The 6,192-nt window shown below is 39.2% G+C and overlaps 1 pseudogene; it reads right to left on the bottom strand.

Moving 5' to 3' along the window:
• Positions 1-313: 313 nt before the first annotated feature.
• LOC123806896 lies at positions 314-1,077 on the bottom strand (annotated as a pseudogene).
• Positions 1,078-6,192: the final 5,115 nt, after the last annotated feature.

Below are 6,192 nucleotides of genomic sequence, written 5' to 3'. Positions count from 1 at the left end.
CAATCAGTTCCTTAGTAATTAAAAAAAAGCACTAGCAAAAAACCCAGTTTTACTGCTCCTGAACTCTCTTGAATAAGAGTCTTCCCTCAGCTTGGACTCAGGCCCCAGGCCCCAGAGGTGCTGTTCTGACTAGACTGCATGAAGGGAGTGGGTGCAAGAGACAAAATGGCTGGAATGAAATTAGGAGCCACTGGTCCCCATCCGCAGCTACAACTTAAGATGCCTACAGATGTGGTCAGTGTGACATATGCACAGGAGAGGAATGGGATGGGCAGGGAGGGTATACTTGGGAAACCAATCTGCCTGCTTGCCTTCACTTCTTGGCCTTGCCCTGGGTAGCCACAGCCTCCATGGCTTTACTGACGGTCTCTTCATCCCCCAGGAACTGCATAGGCTTGATGGGCTTCAAATTCTTGTCCAATTCATAGACAATGGGAATACCAGTTGGCAGGATCAGCCCATGATAGCCTCTTCAGAGAGACCCTCCAGATGCTTGACAATGCCCCCAAGGCTGTTGCCATGGGCTGCAATCAGTAACCGTTTCCCCTCCTTGATCTGGGGAACTATTTCTTCATTCCAAAAGGGCAGAGCTCTGGCAATGGTGTCTTTCAGACTCTCACAGGAGAGAAGCTGGTCTTCAGTGAGGTCTGCATATCTGCGATCCTTACTAATATTGCTCTAGAAAGGATGGTCAGGCTCCATCGGTGGTGGTGGGATATTGTAGGAGGGCCTCCAGATCTTCACCTGGGCCTCACCATGCTTGGCAGCAGTTTCTGCTTTAGTAAGGGCAGTCAGACTCCCATAGTGCCGTTCACTGAGGTGCCACGTCCTCACTACGGGCAGCCACATTTGGTCAATGGCATCCAGCACTGTCCAGAGAGTCCGGATTGCTCTCTTCTGCACTGAGGTAAAGCAGATGTCAAACTCATAGCCGGCATCTCGCAACGCCTGCCCGCCACTTTTCGCCTCCTCGTGCCCCGCCGGGCTCAGGTTTGCATCATACCAGCCGCTGAAGCAGTTTTCCAGGTTCCACGCACTCTCGCCGTGCCGGATCAGCACTAGCTTGTAGGCGGCCATGGCGGTGGTTCCAGATTAAATAAGATTTTTAACCTGAACAATAGGACAAATTATCTAAAATAGGGAAGACTGCATATATAGCATATATAGTATATATAGATAGGAACAATCAAGAAGTCAGTTTTTGACATGTTAACTTTGGGATATCCACTGAGCATCCAGGAGGATATGGCAAATAGAAAGTTCTAAAGATGAAGCTGGAATTTATGGAGGAGATCCAGACTGGAGGTATCAGATTATGAATAATATTTAAAGTCATGTGATCAGAGGAGCTCATCAAGTTAGCAAATCTAGATAGAGAAGTCCAAAGATTGAGCCCTGGGACACTGGTATTTAGAAATCAGGTGACACATTAGGAACCAGCAAAGAAGATTGAATTTGTATTGCCAGTAAGGTAGGTGGAAAAGTAGGAGAAGGGGAACTGAGCAAATACAGGTGGAATGTTTTGATCCCACACACACATTAACCTGGAAAAGCATTTGTTGGTGGAGATTCTGGAGGAAGATGTGATAGCAGGTCCCATCACACTCTCACACAGTGCACAGGAACCTAGGAGGGACAACTGTCTTACTCCACATAAGGAATCCCAGCCCTTATGCTGCAAGCCTGAGAAGGTACATGACTAGAGAAGCCCTGCTGCTCCCCTTGATGTAACCAGGCACTCTGATCCAAGAAACCTGTGGTTCTATGTGTAAAATGTACCCAAGTCCCCCAGTCTTATCTGTGTATGATTAACCAGGGAGAAAGAAGTAGGAGGTCACTTGGAAATGCAGGGAAGGCGGCTTATCTGCTCTTTCTCCTCTGAAGCTTCCATTCTGTTTCAAAACTTTAACTTTCAGATACGTTCAGATGACTTACTGATTCCTCATGTACCACTCTTCAAGCCCCTGTAGGCACCTTATATTCAGTATGTTTAAAATTGAGCCACGACCATTCCATCCCATCATATGCTACTGTACCACTTCACAATCACCAAATAGGTATTTCCTATAATGTGATTTTCTGTCTTAGTGTATGGTCCTGTTTAAGCTTTTTCTGTGTAAAAAATAGCCACAGAATCTTAGGAACATACAACAATAGACATTTATTTCTCACTTATGGGTCTGGGGTTTAGTAGACAATTTCTGCTTCAGGCTGTGGGTTGAGTTCAGATCTGTTCCATGGGTTTCATTCTGGGGCTTAAACTGAAGGGATAGTGGCAATCTCAGGCACATTTTCTCTTAATTTAGGTAAGAATCTTCTAGAGGAGTAAGCAATGCCTTTTAAGTCTTAAACTCTAATACAGATCCTGTCATTTGTCCACATTCCATTGGTCAAGTCAAGTCAAAGGGTCAAGGCCAATATCAATGGTGGTGGGACTATTCCTATGGAGAAGGGATGTGGGGAGGGAATGAATATTTCCTGAATATAATATGATCTTTCACAACACCAACATCCACCCCATTTTCCTTAACCCGTTTTTACTCATGCCCATCAACTAATCTGAAATGCATTCCAGCAGTATTATTTCTCTTTGGGACCATCTAACATGTTTACCCTCTAAGTCAAACTGAACTGCTTATGGTTCCTTGTGTTCTCTTGTGCTCAATTTCAAAAGCAAGAATAGAGAAACAAGAATAGAGTCTCTCTATCTTGAGATGCCAGGGATATATTTGGAGATTCTATTTTTTTATCCCTCACCTCAGCATTCAACAACAATGTACTATTCCATCATGTCATTACCATCATCTTAATTGAGTATTTACTTATACCAGGCCATGAGCTAAGACTTTATATACATTTCTGTTTTTAATCCTTATAACTGCCTTAGAAAGTAAGTACTATTAATTCTCCCTAATTTCTGTGGTGTGGAAATTAAGATTAGAGAGCATATCTTCCCTAAAATCACAGTGATGATTTATAGAGGAACCCCAACAAGGCTTTCCTGACTCCACAATTCTCTTTCCTATCACTGTGTCCTATGTTGCTTTTTCTATTTCTTTTTCATACCCAGTGCTAAGAACAATATTAAGAAATCTTAATAGTTGACTATACACTCTAAATTCACCAAATGGCTACAAAAATGTCTTCTATTTGCTTTAACATGCCTCAGAAACTACTAGTGTCATCATTCTTTTCTTTATCAGTTTAGGTAGCTCTTTATACTAAATATTCCATATCAAAACTTTTGTGATTATAAATGTCTTCTGTAAACCAAATTTAGCTGAGATGATCAATATTTCTTTCAAAACAAATGCCAACACTGTTGTGAAATACATAAATAAACAAACAAACAAATACACATCTCTGCAATGTTTTTCAATCTTTTATATCAAAGGTAGAAGAGAATTCACAGAAATTAGATTCATATTGGATATTTTCAGTTATTTATTACTGAAATTCTATTTGACTGCTTTATTTGTCTAGTAAAGGAGAGCCAGGAAAGTGTTGATCAATAAGTTGTAAAGTAGATTTTTTAAAAAAGACGGAAAACTTATTATGATTTTATCTTACATTTTACATGAATACAAAGTAACTCTTTACAAGGAAAGTAACAATTTTTGTGATTTTTTTCCCTAAAAAACATGGAACATTATTAAAGAATTTTGTTTTTCTCAGAATGACAAATTAAATTAAATTAGAAAATTTAATAGCTAAAAAAAATTTAGCTCTGTACTCTCTACTAATTTTTGCTGTGAACTTAAAGCTGCTCTGAAAAGTAGCCCATGGACACAGATAACAATGTGGTAAAGGCCAGAGGGAAGGGTGGGGGCTGCATGGAGTGGGTAAAAAGAGGGAAAATGGGGGATATCTGTAATGGTGTCAACAACAACAAAATCATCTACTAATTTTTAAAAGCCACATAGTTTTAGAATATTTTTAGAATAATTTTTAGAGAATTTTTGAGTTTGTTTGAGCCAAAAAAGAGACATGCTGAGAACCAGATCTCAAATGCTCTTAGATTCATTTTTAACTTAGATCTCAGTTGATTATTAGATTATCTCAAGGTCTAGCAATTTGCTTTAGCTTAGTGTTTTATTTTTATTTTTATTTATTGATTTTAGAGAAGAAGATGAGAGAGAGAAGCAGAGAAACATTGATCAGTTACCTCAGGTACATGCCTTACTGGAGACTGAACCCGCAACCTAGGTATGTACCCTGACCAGGAATCAAACCTGTGATCTTTCAGTGTATGGGATGACACTCTAACCAACTGAGCCACGTCAGCCAGGGCTAGTTCAATGGTTTTTCAACTCTATATGAAATAAGTTCTAATATGTGAATATTAGAACTCTTGGGGGCTGTTAAAAACCTCAGTGCCCCAACTCTGTGAATATAATCAATCTGACTTTAAATAGTGATATTTAAATAATATGTGAATTATATTTAAAATAAAACAAAGTTTTTAATATTGGTGCCAAGGTTTCACTCTGGGCTAATTAAATTGGAATCATTCCAGGAAAGGTCAAGGCACCCAGGTGATTCTGATATGCAGCCAGAGGCTAAACCCACTGATTTAGCTTGTCCTACTTAGTTAAAAATAGTAGTTCACATTAATAATTTTTAGGATTTATACTGGCAAATTAAGTGTTTAAAATCACAACTGTTTCAATTTCCAACTTTGTTCAGGTCTGTTATTATTCTTCAAAATTGAAGACATAAGAGTAAAATCCTTTGGAAAAAACAGAAAGCAACCTAATTGCTCTTAACTTGCTTCAATGTGATACAGGAATATGCTCATTTGAGACTAGAAGGAAAGGCAGAATTCTGGCAGAACAATATTCTGAACCAAAGAGACTCTTCTGGAGAGGGTTTAGGGGTATGAGTGGATCAGCAAAACCTACCAGAAGGGTCTGGACTGGGCTGGCAAGTGAAACTTCTCTGTGGATGTACACAACACAGATTTTCAATGATCCAACCCCAGCACAGTCACCCTGGACATGATGGTGAGAATGTGGTAGGTTGTGTTCATACCACAAGCTTCCTGCTGGAGAGGTAAGAGTCCCCTAGTAGGATATGCTTTTTGAAGACCTTTTCTCCTTTTCTTTTCTAGCATCACTACCTTTTCAGATACCTACTGTTTTCAGGACTTAATTCTAAAATAACTTGCTTGGGCCTACTCTTAGTGTACCAGCTCAGGACTGCTTTCTCCATCTATTAAAGTCCGTCAGGAGGTCTACATAGTGAACACTGTACTTGTCTCCCCTACTTTTAACTTCCTCTCATACTAACAAAGATGGGCTCTAAGATTTATGTTATTCGAGTTAGTATCATTTCTTTCACCATAACGATTGTTTCAAGGGTAAGTATATATATATATTCTAATTTAGTGCAATCAGAGTGGAGCTCAAAACTACTGTTTTATTATTGGGGGAAATACACTTTCTCCCTCTGATTATAAATGAGCAAGCAGTAGCACTGTGGACTACTGAAAGCAATAATTTTTGCATTAAGGAATCCAAGCTGAGAACAAAGCCAATCCATGTTAGTGGACAGAGCAGAGGAAACTGTAGAGTGAAATGAAGAGTCCGGATAACTGTGAAAATTGAATCAAACCATGTCCAAACCCTCACTGGTCCCAAAGCTTCTCCATTAGGTGAGATGGTAAGTTCCCTTCAGAGTTCCCTTCGTTTTAAGGGAGACTTTTTGTTCCTTGCATACAAAAATGTCTTAACTTGTTAGGCTGTTTTGTGTGAAACTTCTTTTGATTTGTTAATTGAAAAATAGAATTAATATATGTGGCATATTAGGCACTTTCTCAGGGTATGTGAATTTGAATAAGGAAATGCCTAAAGCCGTTAATAAAGTGAATGATCCTGAGACTATTAGGGTTGGAATTTTGGATACAGAGGCCTTCTCATAACTAAAACACTCTTAAGGAGGACCATCTGGCCTCTATTCTATATCCAGCAGAATTTGCTTTCTTTTTGGTAATTATTTCTGTTACTTCTATAATGGTGCCTACTTGTCCAGCTACTGCCATTTCACTGATATGTCTCTCTCAGTCTATCTCTACTTCTTCTCTCCTGTTTTTTTTTTCTTTTGATCCTAACCTTCACTGTTGTTCCAAGACCAAATTAATTTAAGTCTTTACTTTTAGCTCCTGAATGTCATACCTTCAGGATACTGACTAAT

The sequence above is a fragment of the Phyllostomus hastatus genome, unplaced genomic scaffold (genome assembly GCF_019186645.2).
Source record: "Phyllostomus hastatus isolate PE091 unplaced genomic scaffold, TTU_PhHast_1.1 phas_scaffold_39, whole genome shotgun sequence".
NCBI lineage: Eukaryota > Metazoa > Chordata > Mammalia > Chiroptera > Phyllostomidae > Phyllostomus > Phyllostomus hastatus.
The sequence above is the reverse complement of the archived record's forward strand: the minus strand, read 5'-3'. Positions and strand labels throughout refer to the sequence as shown.